Source organism: Saccopteryx bilineata, chromosome 1, assembly GCF_036850765.1.
Source record: "Saccopteryx bilineata isolate mSacBil1 chromosome 1, mSacBil1_pri_phased_curated, whole genome shotgun sequence".
NCBI lineage: Eukaryota > Metazoa > Chordata > Mammalia > Chiroptera > Emballonuridae > Saccopteryx > Saccopteryx bilineata.
In genome coordinates, this window is record NC_089490.1 from 349,728,676 (window position 1) to 349,750,701 (window position 22,026).

The 22,026-nt window shown below is 41.5% G+C and overlaps 1 protein-coding gene and 1 pseudogene across 6 annotated transcripts in view; one reads left to right on the forward strand and one right to left on the reverse strand.

Annotated features, from left to right (window-relative positions):
- Positions 1 to 22,026, forward strand: part of STIM1 (stromal interaction molecule 1) — a 255,509-nt gene that overhangs the window by 93,779 nt on the left and 139,704 nt on the right. The window lies entirely within an intron of this gene.
- Positions 11,255 to 11,569, reverse strand: LOC136320572 (cytochrome c oxidase subunit 7C, mitochondrial pseudogene; annotated as a pseudogene).

Genomic DNA, 22,026 nt, shown 5'->3' on the forward strand with positions numbered 1-22,026 from the left:
GTGAGGGTTTTGGATTGATGATTAAACATAAGGAATTGTCTCTTGAAGCCTTTTGGATTTCTATAAAAGAAGAATATGTGGCAGTATCTAAAAAAGCTTTGAACATTTTACTATAATTTCCAACATCTTATTTATGTGAATTAGGATTTTCTACACTCAACACAATTAAGAGTAAAAAGAGAGGAATTCTTCAATGTATTGACAAGGAAATGAGAGTTTGCCTTGCAAATATATGCCCAAACACTGAAGAAATCGCTAGGACACTTCAGGCTCATGTTTCTCATAAACTCAAGAATGAAAAACTTAACACATTCGTGCCAGGACTTGCCAAATTTACTAAATCTTCCTAAGAATTGTATCTATATATATATAAAAAGATAACTTTTTGTTGTGTTTTTATTTTTTAGCCCTTCTTTTTACAAATTCTAAAAAGCATAACTAAAAAAATGTAACATAAAAATGTATTTTAATGTCAGAATAAATTTAATTTTGTCATATTTATTTTGTTTAATTACCATAAAAGCATGCTTGGACTTTTATTTTTTTTCTTTAATATTTGACTTAATTACTATATTTCTCAGAAATTTGCATATAGTGTGCCTACAATTATTTGTAGGATTTTAAATATGCCCCATTTTCAAAAAGTTTGAGAACCACTGCTCTAAGCAAATGAGCTATCCATTGAGGGCTATAGAGGTTTATCTTCAGATTTATTGAATAATACTTTTTACATGTGTTTTTCATCATGATAACTTTATTTCATCATTAGTTAATACAAGGATCATCAAACTATGCCTACTTTTTGAAATAAAATTTTATTGGAACACAGCTACATTTATTTGTTTACATATTATTTATGGCTACTTTTGTACTATAATGGCAGAATTATTTAGTTACAATAGAGAATGTATGGCCTGTGAGCCTAAGATATTTAGTATCTGGCACTTTACAAAAGTGCTGACCTCTGATTTAATATATCAAAGCACAATAAAAACTAAGGATGTATTCATGGTTAATAATAAGTGTAAATCCATATATTTTAAGTAATCTTTTGATAATTTTGAATTGTTTGGTCAATTTATTATTTGAACCAAATAGATTGTTTTTAACACCATAGGAGTTTATACTAGGAACAGAAAGATCAGCTTTGTCACTTTCTTTTTCTTTCTTTTTTTTTGAGAGAGAGACAGGAAGCGGTGGGTGCGGGGTGAGAAGAATCAAATCAGAGTTGCTTTCACTTTAGTTATACATTGAGCTTCTCTTGCGTGCCTTGACCAGGTTAGTGTCCCTTTGTTCAAGCCAGCAACCTGGGTCTTTTCAAACCAACAACCTTTGGGTGTAAGCTGGAGAGCTCTGGGATCCTGTGGACAATTCTCCTGCTCAAGCCAGGGACCCCAGCGTTCTTGGCCAATGCTTTATCCACTGTGCAACCACCACTCAGGCTGTCACTTTCTTATTACTGTTTATTTTGTGTGTAATTTTAATACTATCTCCAATCCACAAGAATTATTTTTTATGTATTTGCAGGAATCTTTTAAAATCATTTATCTGCATGGTGAAGGTTGGTTTAGCTGGGAAAAGAATAGAAATGATAATGCATGAGTTCATTTGATCAGACATATATGAACTGTGTAATATGTCATAGTATCCTGAAAGCAAATGAGTAACTCCAGACATTGATGTTTACCCTCCAACACTGTAAAGCTCCCATTCTGTTCTCAGGATACTTTGTATGTGGTAAATGATAGAAAAATATCCAACATACTGGCTCAGAGAGAGCACATTGTTTTCTATACAGTTGATACTGGTAAAGCATAAATCTTATGTTTTAAGATTAAAAACTAGTATAAAATAAGTTAACTTTTCTTTCTCTACTTTCATTGGAAAGTCCTGTGCATACCACTTTGAAAATGACTGTCTAAATATATAGTGGTTGTGTAAATTCTTCCTGAATGTAGGCATAATCCCCCAATATAAATAAAAGGTTATATCAATCAGAATTGCACTCTAAGTCCAGCAAAAACTACCTTGTGTGGATAGTACTGTCAGCAGCTAAAGTTAGAGAATCTGAAAGCCAAACAAAGCCTCACTTAAATGTTTCATCTGCTCTTGTCCTGTGTAGACAGCCCTCTCTCTTCTAATAAGATTTTATATCTGCAGCTAATTCAATTAAGAATTTACCTTAGAATGGAGGATTCTGGACTGTATCTTCCTTTCAATCTCTCACCCACCAGAAATACTGCAACGAGCAAAGCTACCATCTACCAGGTCTCATTAGGGCAGGGGCCTGGAACTTATGGCTCGCGAGTCAGATGTGGCTCTTTTAATGGCCGCATCTGGCTCGCAGATAAATCTTTTTTTAATTAAAAAAAATTTTTTTTATTACAGGAACAGAGAGAGTCAGAGAGAGTGATAGATAGGGATAGACAGACAGGAACGGAGAGAGATGAGAAGCATCAATCATCAGATTTTTGTTGCGAGATCTTAGTTGTTCATTGATTGCTTTCTCATATATACCTTGATAGCGGGCCTTCAGCAGACCGGGTAACCCCTTGCTGGAGCTAGCGACCTTGGGTCCCAGCTGGTGAGCTTTTTCTTTCCTCAAGCCAGATGAGCCCGCGCTCAAGCTGGCGACTTTGGGGTCTCGAACCTGGGTCCTTCCGCATCCCAGTCTGATGCTCTATCCACTGTGCCACTGCCTGGTCAGGCAACAAATCTTTAATAAAAAAAATAATAATGTTAAAAATATAAAACATTCTCATGTATTACAACCCATTCATTTCCTACCACTCATGTTCATGGTTGCAGGTGGCTGGAGCCAATCACAGCTGTCCTTTGGGACAACACCAAATTTTTATTGGATAATGCATAACGTACATGGGTCGTTGTATGGTTCTCACAGAATTACATTTTAAAATATGTGGCGTTCATGGCTCTCTCGGCCAAAAAGGTTCCCGACCCCTGCATTAGGGAGTATTTTATTTGGGGAGTTGACAAAAGTTTAGGTAATGAGTCGTACTACTTGGGTTCAAATTCTGGACTCCTTGTTTTATTAGCTGCATATTCTAAGGCAAGTTTAATTTAACCTCTCTGTGTCTCAGTTCGCTCTTATGTTAAGTGGGGAGAAAGGTACCCAATTTATAAGGTTGTTATGAAAAATTAGGTGGTCCACAGTGCTTAGAATAGTCTCTTGCACATATGAAGTGCTCAGCAATTGTTAGTTTGTTTGGAACGTTCAGATTTTTGTCAGTACACTGAGAATATTTCTCTTCAAGCAGTTTCTCTCTTTTTTTTCCTTCTTTTTCCAAGTAAGAGGACGGGAGATAGACTTCCACATATGCCCCGACCAGAATCTAACTGGCAATCCCCATCTGTGGCCAATGCTCTGCCCATCTGGAGCCATGCTTGCTACCAAGCTGTTTTTAGCACCTGAGGTAGAAGCTTCACAAAGCCATCTTCAGTGCCTGGGGCTGATGTGCTGGAACCAATTGAGCCATGCTGTGGGAGAGGGAGAGAGAGAAGGGGGAGGGGAGAGGTGGAGAAGTAGATGGTCACTTCTCCTGTGTGTCCTGACTTGGAATTGAACCTGGCACATACACACACCGGGCTAATGCTCTACCACTGAGCCAACCTGCTAAGGCCTCCAGCAGACTCTCTTAATCAAGTTTATAAGGCTGATATATAAAACCAGAATGCCAGTTTTTAAGTTTACCTTGAGAAACAGAACTGTCACATATATGGAAATGTCTGTGTTGGTATGACTAGTGCATTTTCTACCTTTGGGTACCATAGAACCTAGTCATATCCTAGTCAAATCCTAGTCATAAAGGTTATGGTGGACATAAAATCTGAATTAGTTAGGTAAATCCTGTTTTGTGTATAATGCCAAAATGGCTAACATGAATATTTATTAGCCTTTTTTCATTTCAAGAATTTCTTCACTTAAAATGCTGGACATTCACTTTCAACCTCTTTTGCAGCTTGCCATAGGTTCTTTCAGTTTCATCCACTCACCATGGACTTTGACCCTGAAGAGCTGGTGATGCAAAGAAGCAGAGACTGCAGTGGTGACAGTGTAGTTAGCAAGATTGAGTTCCTGGGGCAGCAGTGGCAGTGGTATCATAGTGGCCACATTATGGTGGCTAGGGATAGTGGAGGTTGGCGGTGGAAGCAGAGGTGTGCTGACCAGACTAGTTCTACTACCTGATTATAGGCGTTGTTCTTGTCAAACATCTGTGGTTTTCCACTTCTCCAGGTGAGCCTGAACTTCTCTTTTAATAGGTTCTCTTTCTGCTTAGACTAGCCAGAATGAGTTTTGGTTGTTGAACTTTTAAGTTGTTCTTTTTTTTTTTTAAAGATTTTATTTATTGATTTTAGAGAGAAGAGAGAGAGAAAGGCAGGTGGGGGGAAGGAGCAGGAAGAATCAACTTGTAGTTGCTTCTCATATGTTCCTTGGCTGGGTAAGCCTGGGACCTCGAACTGGGGACCTCAGCATTCCAGATTGGCACTCTATTTACTGTGACACCACGGGTCAGGCTTAAGTTCTTTAAAAAAATTTTTTTTTATTTATTGTTTGATTTTAGAGAGGAGGAAGGATAGAGAACAAGAGATAGAAACATTGATTTGTTGTTTCACTTAAGTATTCATGGGTTGATTCTTTTTAAAATTTTAAAATTAATTTCTAGAGAGAGAGAGGAATGGAAGAGAGAGAAAGAGAGAGAGAGAGAAACATTGATTTGTTGTTCTCTTGTTTGTATATTCACTGGTTGATTCATTTTTGTGTGTGTATTTTTCTGAAGTGAGAAGTGGTGAGGCAGAGAGACAGACTCCCGCATGTGCCCAACCGGGATATACCCATCAAGCCCACCAGGGGGGCAATGCTCTGTTGCAACAGAAGCCATTGTAGCGCCTGAGGCAGAGGCCATGGAGCTATTCTCAGTGCCCAGGCCAACTTTGCTCCAATGGAGCCTTGGCTGCAGGAGGGGAAGAGAAACAGAGAGAAAGGAGAAGGCTAATGGTAGAGAAGCAGATGGGCGCTTCTGTGTGCCCTGGCCGAGAATAGAACCCGGGACTCCCAAACACCCAGCCAATGCTCTACCGTTGAGCCAACCAGCCAGGGCCATTGGTTGATTCCTGTACGTGCCCTGATGGGATCAAACCTACAACCTTAGCATGTTGGGACAGTGCTCTAACCAACTGAGCATTGTCTAATCAAAGTGAGCCAGGGCCACTGGTTGATTCTTGCATTTTTCATGACCAGAGATCAAACTGGTAACCTTGGCATATAGGGAGGACACTAACCAACTGAGTTATCCAGCCAGGGATCTAAGTTGTTCTTACAGCTAAGAACCCTGGCTTATACAGCAGCTATAGTAAGTGGCTTGATACAACTGTCTCACAGTAGGGATGGAAAGGTCATGGGAAGATAACTGGAATGCTTGGACTTTGTTGGCTCCCTCTCTTCTTGAGAGTGTTAGGATTACTGTATTCCCAGGGCCTAGAATTGTGCCTGGCATAATTCTAGGTGCTCAGTAAACTGTCATGGATTGGATGAATGATGGGTCCATTCTGTCAATATTGGTGTCAATAACACACAACCCAATATTGTGTCTGTTAATGTGTCTGTGACTGCTTTTTCTTAGCTTCCATGGCGGACCAACCTCCCTGATAAAGGACACATTTTTTTCTTTAGATACATAATACAGATGTGATCTTGTAGAACAGTTAAATTTTACTGGTTTGGGAACTATTTAACCTGTTTAAACTGTCTTTTAAACTCACTTGGCTTATCTGTGTTCTGTGGAGTTTTTAGCGTAGCCCTGGGATGTGTGACTGATTTTGTATGTTTATATGCACATGCATATAGAAGGACACCTCACAGAGCCCTAAAGTGCTTACAAGAACTTGAATCACTTCTTGGTGTCACAGCTTTCCTGGTATTCTAGAAGTCATCACTTTTTGGGTCTTCCTCATGAGACTGTTGATGGAATAAAGAAAAGCTCGCATATCCACAGTTTCACACACACACACACGCACACGCACATGGCTTACAAAAATTAGGGGATATTTATTGCTCCATATTTAATATCTCCTAATTTTTGTGAGCAGTGTATATAGAATTGTATTAAAATCTCAGATCTGCCACCTAATAACTTTATGGCTCTTGGTAAGCTTCCTACAGATGTCCTGCTTTGCTTTTCCTCTTGGTGGCACTAAGATTGGGATAGACAGGAAATACAGGTCCTTTATTTCTTCTTTTCCTTTCTTTTTTCTTTTAAAGCAGGCAGACTTCAGCTCCAGGTATAACCTTTCAGGAACTCTATGGGAACTGGTAACTAGCACCCACATTCTGATGCCATGAGGTCATTTGCTTATATTTACTCAGCCCCTCCCTGGGCGCTATGAGATGATGGCCTTCTGAGGCTGCAGGTACTGATATTTTAAGACATTGGAATGGCTTATTTTCAGTTCATTATGTTCTTTGCCTCTATTCCTGGTGGAGTGGCTGACGCTGGTGGCAGAGCAGTACACCTGAGACCCTTCTCTCTGTGTCTCTAGAACACAGTGTTTTAGACTTTGGGTTCTCATTAATCAGGGCTGGCACTTTGAGATAAAGATCTGTGGGGATCATCAAGATGTAGGGATCATCTGGCTTAGCCTTCTTGAGTTTCAGGTATAGACCCAAGCCTAGAGAACAGTGACTTGTCCAAGGTGATACAGTCATTCGGGGGTAGAGTGAGTGAAGATATTTCCAAGGGCAAGCTGAAGTCCCTACAAGAGCCAAACCCCAGCTGAGTCCTACTGTAACATAAAGCTAACAGGGTTGGGGAGGGGGAGGGATTTATTCTGCAATTTCCTTCCCTGCATCTTGTGAAGAGTCAACACCTTACCTCTGGTTGCTTTGGTTTGCTCCCCCATTTCATTATTTAGAGTGGACCCTAGACTGCAATGCTTGGTCTGGAGCTCACCCCAGCCCTGAATTGTCTGTCTTTGGCTTAGGTTATCAAGTTTACAGATAACAATCCTGTGCTTCTGTTGACACCTGACCAGGCTGTTAATAGATCTGAAGTTCTGGGAGGGCCTCAGCTCTTCCCCCATCTCCCTACTCCCAGAAGGCTGCGTGCTGGTAATTTCCTCAGTGCTAGGACAGCTAGACAAAGAATGGAAACAGGGCAATCTGCCCATCCCCTTTTAGGAGAAAATGCGGGCCTAAGTCTGTATGAGTAGCCTTAGCCTCTGGCTTCTTGTGTCTCTGTGCTGTATCAGGTCAAGTGAAAGTGCTTAGCATTTAGGAGGAAATAATACTCCTATGCCTTGGGTAGGATTTAAAGTAAATAAACCTGGGTTGGAGGCTTTCGAGTATTTTATTTTTTTAATTTAATTTATTTTTTATTTTTTGAGAGAGTGAGAAAGAAAGAGAGGGGAAGAGAGAGAGATGAGAAGCATCAACTCATAATTGTATTACTTTAGTTGTTCATTAATTGCTTTTCATATGTGCTTTGACTAGGGGGCTCAAGCAGAGCCGGTGACCCTATACTCAAGCTGGCAAGCCTGTGCCTGAGCCGGATGAGCCTGGGCTCACACTGGCGACCTCAGAGTTTTGAACCTGGGACCTTGGTGTCCCCAGGTCGACACTTGACAACAACATAAATGAACCTTGAGAATATTGTACTAAGTAAAATAAGTAAATCAGAAAAAGCTAAGAACTATATGATTTCACACATAGGTGGTATATAAAACTGAGACTCATGAACACAGATAAAAGTGAAGTGGTTTCCAGGAGGTGGGGGGTAAAGAGGGACAAATAAATGGTGAGAGAAAATGATTTGACTTTGGTCGATGGGCACACAACACAATCAACAGATCAAATGCTATAGAGATGTTCACCTGAAATCTATGTACTCTTATTGATCAATGTCACCCCATTAAATTTAATTTCTTTTTTTTTTATTAAGTGAGAGGAGGGGAGGCAGAGAGATAGACTTCCACATGTGCCCCCACTGGGATCCATCCAGCAAACCCCCTATGGGGCGATGCTCTGCTCATCTAGGGGGGTTGCTCTGTGTTGCTTGGAAACTGAGCTGTTTTTAGTGCCTGAAGTGGCGGCCATGTTGAGGCCACAAAGCCATTCTCAGCACCAGGGGTCAACTTGTTCCAACCTGTTGAGCCATGGCTGCAGAAGGGGAAGAGAGAAAAAGAGAAGGGAAGGGGGAGGGGTGGAGAAGCAGATGGTTGCTTCTCCTGTGTGCCCTGACTGGGAATCAAACCCGGGGCATCCACACAATGGGCCAATGCTCTACCACTGAGCCAATCAGCCAGGGCCTAAATTTAATTTCTAAAAAACCAAACAAACAAAAAAAAACACCTTAAAAATATAACAGAGCCTGACCAGGTGGTGGTGTGGTGGATAGAGCCTTGGACTGGGATGCAGAGGACCCAGGTTCGAGTCCCTGAGGTCGCCAGCTTGAGCGTGGGCTCATCTGGTTTGAGCAAGGCTCACCAGCTTGAGCCCAAGGTTGCTGGCTCGAGCAAGGGATCGCTCGGTCTGCTATAGCCCCCCAGTCAAGGCACATATGAGAGAGCAATCAATGAACAACTAAGGAGCTGCAACAAAGAATTGATGTTTCTCATATCTCTCTCTTCCTGTCTGTCTGTCCTTCTCTCTGACTCTGTCTCTGTCACAAAAAAAACAAAACAAAACAAAAAAAACAAAAACAAAAACAAAACAGAATATGATAGATGCAAAGATCTAGAGGCTAGGTGATAAGGATAAAGTGATGTCTGTGTTGGTTCATTTATTAAGCAACTATTTATAACTGGTAGGTAATATCATGTACTGTGCTAGAATCTGGGCACATAAAAATACATCCCTACCTGCCTTGAAGAAACTCAGTCAAGAACAGTGGCACCCCTTCTTGGTAACGAGGAGGCTAAGGTCACCCTAGATCTTGGACTCCATCTCCTGGGTCCCATGTGACAGGACTTAACACCTTTAGAGAAACTGCCTGTACTTGAGTGTTTGGCCCGCCTTCATGCACAGAGGACGTGGACCTCAGCAGGAGACTTGCAGCATTTGTTCTTGTCCCAGGCTTTATATTCACCTGATCCTGGGTTGATGGGTTTCATCTACAGACTTGAAGTTGATGGAGGTCCAGAAATTGGTTTTTACCCCAGGAGGAACATGGAAGAGACTTTCTGACTGAGACAAAATTGCCTTGGTTTTCAGAGCTTTATTTTCCTGGTGTCTTGTTTTTGTTATTAGGATTGATTGTGTGGTGTCCGACCCATCCATGTCCTGCGTACACCTCCAATGATATTTTAGCTCTTTTTTCTGAGTTCTGGAGCTGCTTATAGACGAAAGTCTTAGTGGCTGCCTATCTTGGACTGTGCATTGCATAATTCCAGGGGACGCTGTTCACACAGACTGTGTTGTGAATAGGGCTACCCCTCCCTAATTTTGCAACAGTGCATCATTGTGGCTGTGGTTAAAGGGAAGGGAAGTAAAAGGTATTTAAACACTGACTAAATGCCTCAGGCTAGGTGCTTTATATTCTTTACTTCATTTTATATTACCAATAATCCTGAGGTAAATACTAGTATTATTCTCATTTACAGATAAGAAGACTAAAAGTTAGTGAAGCTAGTAAGTGGTAGGTTTGGGATGAGAGCTCAGGTTGACTCGAAAGCCTCTCTCCCACTCTTATCTGTTTCCCAATGTGGTCACAGGCTTCAGGTCTTGCGTGTCATCTTGTTTCCATGGCTTTTTTGTCCTTGTTTACTTTGACTTATCTGCTTAGCTTCCCTATGTCAATAACCCAAGGATTCTCAGCATGACTAGGGCTCAGAAATGTGTCCTGCTAGAGTCTTTTTTTTAGATTATTTATTTATTTATTCATTTTTATAGAGAAAAGAGAAAGAGAGAAGGGGGGAGCAGCAGGAAGCAGCAACTCCCACATGTGCCTTGACCAGGCAAGCCCAGGGTTTTGAACTGGCGACCTCAGTGTTCCAGGTCGACACTTTATCCACTGCACCACTGCAGGTCAGGCGAGTCATTTTTTTTTTCATCTAAAATTTATTTTTGTGTTTAGCATGAGACAACACTGTAACCGTAGCTAAAGTAATTTTTAAAGTACTAGTCAGCTCTAGATTTGTTGGACTGCCTTTCTTTTCTTTTTCTTTTTATTTATTTTATTTAGAAAATTTAACAGGGTGATTTTGCTCAATAAGAGTACATAGGTTTCAGGTAAATGTTTCTATAGCATTTGAACTGTTGATTATGTTGTGTACCCATCACCCAAAGTCAAATCATTTTTTGTCATCGTGTATTTGTCCCTCTTTACTCCTTTTACCCACCCTCCCAGGTCACTTCCTCTGTAATCACTTCACTTTTAGCTTTTTCTGATTTACTTATAGAACTCAGTATGATGTTCTCAAGGTCCATCCATGTTGATGTTAATAGCAACACCTCACATCTGTTAGATTGGCTACTGTCAACAAGACAGGTAATAACAAATGTTAGAGCTGGTCAGAATGCAATTTAGTACAACCATTATGGAAGAAAATATGGTTGTTCCTCAAAAAATGTAAGAATAGAACTACCATATGTACCAGCAATCCCTCTACTGGGTATCTGCCCCCCAAAACTTAAAAACATCGGTATGCAAGTACACATGCACCCCATGTTCATTGCACCATTATTCACAGTGGGCTGCCTTTCTTACTTTTGTTCCCACTGCATTTTCAGGAGGACAGAAGCTGGGGATGGCTCACTAAAATGAGTTTGTGTGAAAAAACGCATTGGGTCTGGGCTTGAGGGGTGGGATACAATTCCCTCAGCAGTTCAAAGTTGCATGGCTGCTAGGGTTAATTGCATCTTTGAAAATTAGTACTTAATATTCCTTTTCCAGAGACTTAGGCCCTCATTTCTCTCTTTCAGTAGAGGATTTGCCCTTCAATTGGGGATTCTGGAGCTACTGACCTTAGAGCAGGAAGAGTTTTTTCCTTCCCAGAGTTGTCAGGGTGTGTATGGTATGAGAGTGCGATGTGTGTAAGGCAGAGTTTGGGAAAGGTGGGAGAGGAAGTAGTTTGTGTATCTGCTATATATCACCTGCTTTTCAGCATTCTTCTCTTTCTTTCTTCTCTTGGAAGTTCCATTTGAGAAGTAGGGTCTTTTTTTTTTTCCATGCCATTAAGTTTATTTATAAACACATCTAATATGTTGAGTTCAACAGTTCAATCCATTCTTCAAAGAGACTGCACCTCTCAAAATGATCCTCTTCTTATCTGTTTCACGAATTAATGAAAACATCCTTATTTTTTAAGCAGTTGGTGTCTTACTATGAAGAAAGGTGCAGCAAATCCAGACCCAAAGAACAGGGTCATCATGGCTAGTAACTGCCACTTATTTTCCACTGAAAATGGCAAATTCTTCCCTGGGCCCTTCTCATAGTGGCTCCTACGGACCACAGAGGTTGTGAACCTCCGAATGCTCTGTCCCAACATTGTGCTGTCGGAAGCCTTGCAAAAATGGCGATATCACACCAACTCCTCTTTTGCACGACCTTGTTCCCTTCCGTGCAAGGACCGAAATGAGAGAAGTAGGGTCTTAAATAACACGAGGCTGCTGTGTTCACCGATCCTTGTTCCAGCTCCACCAGGCTGCTTGCAGTTCCTGAAGCCTGTCAGATGTTTTCCTATCTCAGATCCTTGTATATTCTCTACCAAATGTATACATACTCATCCTTCAAGATCCACTTTTAGAGTTAGATGACACCTTTTCAGGATGCCTGCTTTGATATTTTCTTTCTGGAGGTGGGCACACCCACTTTTGTGTCTCTATAGCACTTTGCTCAGACCTCTGTTGTACTGTGATTATTCACTCTATCTGCTTCCCTCTTCATATTTTGAGCCTCTTATGAGCAAGAAATAGTTGTATCTTTTTTAGCAGGCACAAGGCCTGAAGAAGACTGAATATCAATTATTGTTGAACTGAGCTACACTGATGCCTGAACTGGAGAGTAGATGGTTGTGTACAGCTACTATGTGTACCTCCATAAACTAAAAGAGGATTCTCTTGCATAATTTACCATATTGTGTGTCTTTCAGGACTCATTGCCTTTCAATCATGCATTGCAATAACTGACATCCAGAGAGAACAGTGTTGTGCTCCACAGATGTTGTCTTTGCCTCCTTTTCCTTACCTTGCCCTTCACCTCACAGTGCCCTTCTCAGACCCTGGGCCTGGCCCAAGAAATGAGTAGGGAGGAAGTGCCAGAAATGAGCCACTCTTGGCACTGTGAATCCTTAATTCTCAGGTTTGGCCCTGTGGGGCAATGCGAGGTGAGAAAATGGAATTGAACCCTGTCCCTGTAATAGCAGCTGAAAGGGATCTCCTCCAGATTATTGCTGCCATCACTGTTGCTGTAGCAGCTGCAGCAACCAGGCACTTCCCATATTGCATTCTGGATCTGAGAATCAATTCTAAATTAGCTCCCTCAGCTTGGCTCACTTTGAGATTCCTCTCAGGGCCGAGAGCCTGAACAAGGCCTCTTATGCTTGTTGTTTTCCACCATCCTCAGGCCACAGACTATGGGGTTGTTTATTCTTATCCCTTCATTTTCATAGAGGAGGGAACAGGTTCACATTGGGCATGGGACTAGCTCGAGGTTAGGTGACCGGAAAATGTCAGCTGAGGCTAGTCACTGGTCTTCTGCCTCCCTGCAGAGTTCTCTCTTCATTATACCTTATGTCTCTGAGACTGTCTCCTTTTTTATTTGTAACTTCTGTAGTTGGTGAACTTGCTGAGGGTAAGACAGCCAGGAAACTTGGTATCTTTTCCTCTGTCGCTTCCTAGATTCTGCATAGGCAGGGCACAGGAGACACTCGGAGAATTTGGTGAAGGACTGAATAAAAATCAAAGTTGGCCCAGGAAGAAGACTTCATGGTCAAAGTCAGAAGACTGAATAAGAAAGACGATCCCTCCCAGTTTCACTGGAATCTTTGGTTTTGGTGACGACTTTTGTGGTTTGGCTTTCCCACTGTTAGCCTAACTGGAGCACGGAAGAGGTGTGGCTGTAGCATTGGTGTTGTATCAGGTGAAAGCCAGGTCTGTAATGAAACTTCTGGGGAAATTCCGCATCCAGGCTAGCTGCCCTGGGTCTTCAAACCCCTGCCTTTCTCCTGGGTCTTCCAACCCCTGCCTTTCTCCTCGGTGGCAATCTTAGGACACAGACATTGTGTGCAGCGTTGCAAACTCCATTACAAATTGATAACACTTATTGAGTGCTTACTGTGATTTCTAGAACTATTTTAGATATTTTACAATTCTTTTAATCCTCACAGTGTCCCATGAGTAGTTACTAGATTTTTTTAAATTTTTCAGTTGACTTTATTGAGATATGATTTACATGTAGTAAAATGTACTTATTTTAACTGTTCAGTTTGAGTTTTGACAAATATATATGCACTTGTGTAACCTCTCTTCTGCAATCAAGTTATACAACATTTCTGTCAGTAGGTACTTTTATTATCCTCATTCGATAGGTAAACTGAAGTACAAAGCGGTTAAAGTGACTTGTCCAAGGTCTCCTGGCTATTAAGTGGTAGAACCAGGATCTGAACCCAGACTGTCTGACTCCAGAGTCCCTATTCTTAACTACTGTGCTGTATTGCCTTCTATCCCTTCACAATGTACAGCCATTGCCCCTCTTTCCCTGGTAGACAGTGCATTAAGGAGTAAGATGACATAGGCTTAAAGTCTAAGCACTGAAGGGATCTTGGGGAGCAAGAGGCCCAGAGCTAGGCTGTGGAGAGGGATAAAACAGCTATCTCAGTACCCCTAGAATCCCAGGGTCAAAGCCGGCAGAGCTACTTGCCTTTTCCCAGCCTTTGCCTCTCCAGGACTACGAATAATGGAGCCCCCTCACAAGGTATAGGATAGTGTCTGAGAAGGGGACTGTCTCCTAGGCTCACGTAACTGGATATAGAGATACAGAAGAGGAGAGGACATAGTAGTTTCATGTGCTCTCAGAGTGGTATCAGTGGTAGGCTGCAGCCAGTCCTGGGCTGGGCACTATGAGAGCAACATAGACAGACTGGAGCATATGTAAAAGAGGCAAGAGGAAAAGGGACCTTGAAATCTAGTCCTTTGAAGAGGGGTTGAATGAACCAGTTTTGGAAGGCCTGAAGAGAAAATATAATTGTTGTGTTCACATCCTTGAAAGGCTGGGTTTTTTTTTCTTTTTTTATTTTTTTTTATTTTTTTTTCCTTCCATTTTTCTGAAGCTGGAAACAGGGAGAGACAGTCAGACAGACTCCCGCATGCGCCTGACCGGGATCCACCCGGCACGCCCACCAGGGGCGATGCTCTGCCCACCAGGGGGCGATGCTCTGCCCATCCTGGGCGTCACCATATTGCGACCAGAGCCACTCTAGCGCCTGAGGCAGAGGCCACAGAGCCATCCCCAGCGCCCGGGCCATCTTTGCTCCAATGGAGCCTTAGCTGCGGGAGGGGAAGAGAGAGACAGAGAGGAAAGCGCGGCGGAGGGGTGGAGAAGCAAATGGGCGCTTCTCCTGTGTGCCCTGGCCAGGAATCGAACCCGGGTCCTCCGCACGCTAGGCCGACGCTCTACCGCTGAGCCAACTGGCCAGGGCCTTCTTTTTTTTAAAGAAGCATCAATTCTTTGTTGCGGCACCATAGTTGTTCATTGATTGCTTTCTCATATGTGCCTTGACTAGGGGGTTCCAGCTGAGCCAGTGATCCCTTGCTCAAGACAGTGACCTTGGGTTCAGGCTGGTGAGCCTTGCTCAAACCAGATGAACCCATGCTCAAGCTGGCGACTTCGGGGTTTTTGTTTTTTTTTTAAATATTTTTTTAACAAATTTTTTTTTATTTTAATTTTTATTTATTCATTTTAGAGAGGAGAGAGAGGGAGAGAGAGAGAGAGACAGGGGGGAGGAGCTGGAAGCATCAACTCTCATATGTGCCTTGACCAGGCAAGCCCAGGGTTTTGAACTGGTGACCTCAGCATTTCCGACTTTGGGGTTTTGAACCTGGGTCCTCTGCGTTCCAGTCTGACACTCTGTCCACTGCGCCACTGCCTGGTCAGCTGAAAGGCTTTTTGTAAGAGAAAATTGACTTGTGTGGCTTTAGAAGGCACAACTTGAATCCTATGAGTGGACCACAGTGTAGCATATTTTGGAAAAATTTAAGTGCTGGTACAATAGATATGACATAACCTCATCAGATTGCCGTCAGCTTAGAGTACAAATAAGGTTAGATCTATTTTCACTGTTAAGATTAATCTTTTGAATGAGTATAAAATTAGCTGGAAATTTAGTATGTCTCTCTTGGGGCCTTTCCTCTTCGCTCTTTCTCTTTCTGAAGTATTCAAGAACTCTAAGGGCTTGTTTAGTCCAAAGGGGCCAAGCTTAGTTCTGAATAGAGAACTATAGGATCTTATTGGTCAGCAGTGGACCTCATTTTTAAGCTTCAGTTGATGATACACAGTGTGGCTTTTAAAAACAGATCTTTCACAGCACTGTATGCTGTCTCTTCATTTAGTGTAGCCATGAGAACTTGATTCTGCACAAGCTCCAGTGGTTCTTGGAGGAAGGATGCTAGTGCTTCTTCAGTGTCACCCTTGCCCTAGCCTTCACTACGCTTGAGTTCTCAAAGTAAATGCTCTTAAGTTCATATATATGTATAAGCTCATTCACTGGAGGAGAGAACCCCTACTATCTCTAGTTGGCTGGGTTTAGAAATATTTCTAGATTTAGCCACATTACAGTACCAGAACAAATATTCTTCCATGATCATTTTGGATAATAGTACTGAGCCTGGAGCACCCATTCAGACTTTCTCTTTCCTCAGCGTGAATACTTACTGTAGGTTTTTAGTATCCCTTTCTATCATTAACTTAATTTAGGATCTCAGTCAGTGAGAGAAATTCTAATAGCATTGAACCTCAAAAGAAAAGGGCGGGGGAGTGTCAAGGTTTCGGCTTCTGGTCCTGGAAGGACTTTAGACCCTGTGCATCTTTACATTCATTTCCCCAGCTTTACATACAGTCTTTGTCAAGTCACAAAAGATCATGCTGTATCCTCTTTTCCAAGGGTAAATAAAGGTGCCCACTTGTTTTATATGTTTATAGTTAAAAGGGGGCCCCTCAAGAACAAGGGTTTGCTCCAAGATTACTTGATGTTTCTAAGACAGTGAGGGGCTGACAACTTTAAAATGACAGTTTCTCTAAAGTAGTTTGAATTGTCTAATCTCCAGCTGAACAAGAAAGATTTTTCAAACTATTAAAACTCCCTATCATTGTAGTGGGCCACCTAGAGATAGGACTACTTTGACATTACAACTGTTAAACAGAGATTAGAGCTGCCTAGGGCCACTGAATTTTTTATTAAGACCACATCTAGAATAAGGAAAGTTAACATTACAAGGTATGAGAAAGGGAAGCTGGACCATGTAGTCTGTCTTTTAAAATGTTGCCTCATCTCTGGGGCTCTCAGAGGTTATATGTACACATAGGCAGTGACATCATGATCATCTGTTGATAGGCTGGAAGAAAGATGAGAGCTGGGTAGGTTTTAGGATGAGTTGGCTTCTAAAGGCTGTGTAGCTCTGATTTTCTATGAAATCTTTTGGCCTTTCCAACCTGAAAATTCTAGAACTGACTTTGGGCTGTGATTCTTGGAAATCTAACAGGCCAAATAGGGGGTCAAGAAAGTGGGTGACTGTGACAAAGTTGAGGTTCCTACTGATCTCATTTCCTCATTTCTCCCGACCACTGCTCTCCCTGTAGGCCAGAGAAATATAGCTGTGAAATACAGCCTCTGTATTCTTTACCACAATTTAAAAAAATATAGCTTTATTTTTTGTCCATGATGTTAATCTGTCCTTTTTCTCATTTGATTGTCTCAACACCTTGTGATATGGGCAAGCAAGTGTTTATTAAGCTATTTTTAGAGGTGAATAAATTGAGGTTTAGAGAAATTAAGTAATTTACCTGTCTGGATTATACACTAGATTGACTGGTATCCTTAGTACCCTCAATAAGTATTTGTTATAAAAAATGAATGAAATAGAACTAGAGCCTAGATTCCGTGTTTTCTTGACCAGTAGTTTGGTTCCATATTATTCTGAGCCCCCTGGCGGCTTTCTGTGAACAACTTTAGGATTGACTGGTTTTGCTGACCTTCCCTTTGGGATTTCCTCATTCTGTAGCTGAAAGCTGTGTGCACTTGTTAGAGAGCATCATCCCAGTTGTTCCCTACAGAATAGGAAGGGAAAACAACCACCTACTGTAATTCCCTTATTGTTTCTTTTTTTCTGGGATCTTCATATCATTACTGACAAGAGTGGCTCATATACTTAAACTATGTGATCTTGGTTAAGAGAACTTTTTCCTTAGCTCTAGAACACAACAGTTCTCTCTTCGAGCTGAGCCTAGACCTGTTGCTTTGGTGTGCTAGAACTCTGCAGCCACTGCACGCCCAGCTATGTGTTAGGTGCTGTAAGGACGCCCTTGGGCGAGAGGCTGAGTCCAGTGAGAGAGAAAAGGCATACATATACAGGAAGATAATTTGAGATAGCTTTTAATAAAATGCAAAATCAAGTAGTAGACATCTAAGTGTTTCAGTGTGAGGAATAGGTCTTAAGGGGCTTAGAAGGTATGGTGGAAAGAGTGTGTGCTTTAGAACTGTGATCCACTGGCAAGTTAACTCAACTACATTTTTCTTATCTGTAAAATGGGCATAGTAATAGCAGCCTCACAGGGTTGTGAGAGTTAAGAGAGGTAATATGTCTAAAGTACCAGCCTAGTACCTGATACATGATAAACATTAAACCAATAATTCCCTCCCTGGAAGAGTCACGTCTGAGAGATTGACTAGGATTTGGGGGAGAGGAGAGAGGAAGAACAGTGATGGGAAGAGGGGTGATGGGAAGGGCAGGCCCCATGAGTATATCAGTCTGGTGGGAGTGGAAGGTTCATGGAAGAAACAGAAGTAAAGCTAAAGAGAAAAAGTTTTGGACTTTATTTAAAAGGGATATTTTTAAGCCCTGTATACGGTTGTGCACAAATGTGTATGAAAGCCTTTCTTACACTCTGCAGTGTAGGATAATTGCTAAGAGCTTGGACTCTAGATCAAACAGCCTGAATGCCACCATCTCTAAATGCCACCACTTAGTTTACTTCTCCGTGCCTTAATGTTTTCTTTTTAAAAATTGAATTAACATTGACTAAAAACATGTTTCACGTGTGCAACATTATAATTCAACATCTGTATATACTATTTTGTGCTCACCACCAAAAGTCTAGTTTCCATCCATCAACATACAGTTGACCCTCTTTATCCATTTCCCTCCTTCCACCCCTCTTCCCCTTTGGTAACTACCCACCATTCAGTTGTATGTGTCTGTGAGATTTTTTGTTTTTGTTGTTTGTTTTAATATTATACAAATTGGTAAAATTATGTGGTATTTATCTTTTTTATCTGCCTAATTTAATTTAGCATAATATCCTCAAAGTCCATCTATGTTACAAATGCCAGGCTTCCTTTTTTTATTTGTTCCCTTATCTTGGCTATTGGAAACAATGCTGCAGTAAACATAGTTTTGCATATATCTTTTCAAATTAATATTTTTATATTCTTTGTATAAATACTCAGAAGTGGAATAGCTGGGTCATATGGTAGTTCTATTCTGAATTTATTTTTTTCTAAGTGAGAGGAGGGGAGATAGAGAGACAGACTACTGCATTTGCCCTGACCAGGATGTACCTGTCAATGGGGCCAATGTTCTGGGGCCATGCTCGAAACCGAGCTCTTTTTTTTAGTGCCTGAGGTAGAGGCTCCATAGAGGTATCCTCAGTGCCCCAGGTCACCAACAGGCTCAAACCAATTGATCTATTGCTGCAGAAGTAGGAGTTGAGAAGCAGATGGTTGCTTCTCCTGTGTGCCCTGAGTGGGAATTGAACCCAGGACATCCATACGCCGGGCTGACGCTCTACCACTGAGCAAACTGACCAGGGCCTATTCTTTTTTTTTTCTTTTCTTTTTGTATTTTTTCGAAGTGAGAAGTAGGAGGCAGCAGACAGACAGACTCCCGCATGCGCCCTACTGGGATCCACCTGGCATGCCCACCAGGGGGCGATGCTCTGTTGCGGCTGGGGCCATTCTAGTGCCTGAGGCAGAGACTATGGAGCCATCCTCAGCGCCAGAGCCAACTTTGCTCCAATGGAGCCTTGGCTGAAGGAGGGAAAGAGGGAGAGGGGGAAGGGTAGAGAAGCAGATGGGCGCTTCTCCTGTGTGCCCTGACCGGGAATCGAACCCAGGACTTCCACATGCTGGGCCGACACTCTACCACTGAGCCAACTGGCCAGGGCCTCTGCCCATTTTTTAATTGAGTTGTTTGCTTTTCGTTGTTGATATAGGAGTTTTGTGTTTTTTTTTCTTTTTTTAAAAAAATTTAAATTGATTTTAGCAAAAGAGGAAGAGAGAGAGACAGGAATATATGATAGATCTGTTCCTGTATGTACCCTGACTAGCACCTCGTAACCTCTGTGCTTCAGGACAATGCTCTAACCAACTGAGCTATCCTGCCAGGGCTGAGATATATGAGTTCTTTATACAGAGCTGAGCAAAGTAGGTTTACAATTATGAGTATGCAAAACAAAGTTTATTTTTGTATTATTATTTATTTATTAATCATTATATTATTTATTTGTATTATATGTCTTATTGTTATTATTTCATATCCTTATTTATGATTTATCTTTTAGGTATGTTGGCTGGTAATTGAACCTACTTTTGTCCATCTTTGTATATTTTACTTTATTATTTTATTTTATTTTTTTAGTGACAGGAGGTGAGGCAGAGACAGACTCCTGCATGTGCCCAGACTGAGATCTATCTGGCAAGCCCAGTAGGGGGCAATGTGGGGCCCCTGCTCTGTTGCAATGAGAGCCATTTTTTAGCGCCTGAGGTGGAGGCCCTGGAGCCATCCACAGCATCTGGGGCCAACTCGCTCTAATCAAGCATGGCTGCAGGAGGGGAGAAGAAGAGATAGATATATATAGAGAGAAGCAAGAGGGGGAGGGGTGGAGAAGCAGATGGGTGCTTCGCCTGTGTGCCCTGGCTGGGAACCAAACCCAGGACATCCACATGCCGGGCCAATGCTCTACCAGTGAGCCAACCTGCCAGGGCTCATCTGTGTATATTTTAGATATCAACTTCTTATCAGGTGTATGATTTGCAGGTATCTTTTTCCATTTGGTAGAATGTCTTTTCATTTTGTCGATGATTCTCTTTGCTGTACAGAAGTTTTATTAGTTTGATGTAGTCCCGTTTGTTTTGTTTTGTTTTACCACTGGAGTTGAATTCACAACTTGCTAAGTTGTGAATTTTGATAAGACCAATATCAATGGTTATTATAGCTTTGTGCTGTTGTTTAACACAAGGGACTATGACATCTCTAGCTTTTGTGTGTGTGTGTGTGTGTGTGTGTGTATGTGTATTTTTCTGAAGTGAGAAAAGGGGAAGTAGAGAGACTCTTGCATGTACCTGACTGGATTCCACCTAGCATGCCCACCAGGGGGCAATGCTCTGCCCATCTGGGCAGTTGCTCCATTGCAACAGGAGCCATTCTAGTGCCTGAGGCAGAGGACATGGAGCCATCCTCATCACCCAGGCCAACTTTGCTCCAATGGAGCCTTGGCTGCAGGAGGGGAAGAGCGAGACAGAGAGAAAGGAGAGGGAAGCAGATGGACACTTCTCCTGTGTTCCCTGGCCAGGAATTGAACCCAGGATTTCCACACTCCAGGCCAATGCTCTGCTGCTGAGCCAACGGGCCAGGGCCTGTGACATCTCTAGCTTTGTTTTTTTTTCTCTCTAGGATTGCTTTGGCTACTTAAGTCTTCTGTAGTTCCAGACACATTTTAGGATGTGTGTGTGTGTGTGTGTGTGTGTGTGTGTGTGTGTGTGTGTATGAGAGAGAGAGAGAGAGAGAGAGAGATGCCCTTGGGATTTTGATAGGGATTGCATTGAATCTATAGATTTCTTTAGATAGAATGGACATTTTAGCAATGTTAATTCTTTCAATTCGTGAGCAGAATATCTTTACATTTCTTTGTGTCTTCTTCACTTTCTTTCAACAATGACTTATAGTTTTCAGTATATAGGTCTTTTACCTCCTATGTTTAAATTTGTTCTTAGATATTTTATTCTTTTTGTTGCAGTTGCAAATGAGATTGTTTTCTTAATTTTTCTTTCTGATTTTTCATTGTTAGTATATAGAAATGCAACATATTTTTGTATATTGATTTTATACCATATAACTTTAATATATTTGCCTTTTATTTCTAATATTTTTTGGTGGGGGCTTTAGGGTTTTCTATATATAGAATTTTGTCATTCACAAATAATGACAACTTTGCTTTTTGCTTTCCAGTTTGGATGCCTTTTATTTCTTCTCCATCATCTTCTTCCTTTTCCTCTTCTGCTTTGCTGCCTGTTGTTGTTCTCCTTCTCATCTTCCTCCTTCTTTTTCTTTCTTCCCCTCCTTCTCTTCCTTATTGCTCTAGCAAAGACTTTCAATAATCTGTTGAATAATAGTAGTGATAATGGGCATCTTTGTCTTGTTCTTGATCTTAGAGGAAAGTTTTCAGTTTTTCACTGTTGAGTGTGATGCTAGCTGTGGATTTGCCACATATGGCCTTTATTTGTTGAAGTACTTTCTTTCTATACTCATTTTATTGAGTTTTTTCCCTCATAAATGGATGCTAAATCTTGTTGTATGCATTTTCTATATTTATTGAGATGATCATATTCTTCATTTTATTAATGTGGTGTATCATGTTGATTAATTTGTGGGTGTTGAACAATCTTTGCATTTCTACAATAAATCCCACATGATCATGGTGTATGGTCTTTTTAATATGTTGTATTTAGTTTGCTAATATTTTGCTGATAACTTTTACATTTATGTTCATCAGAGATATTGCTGTAATTTCTTGTGTGTGT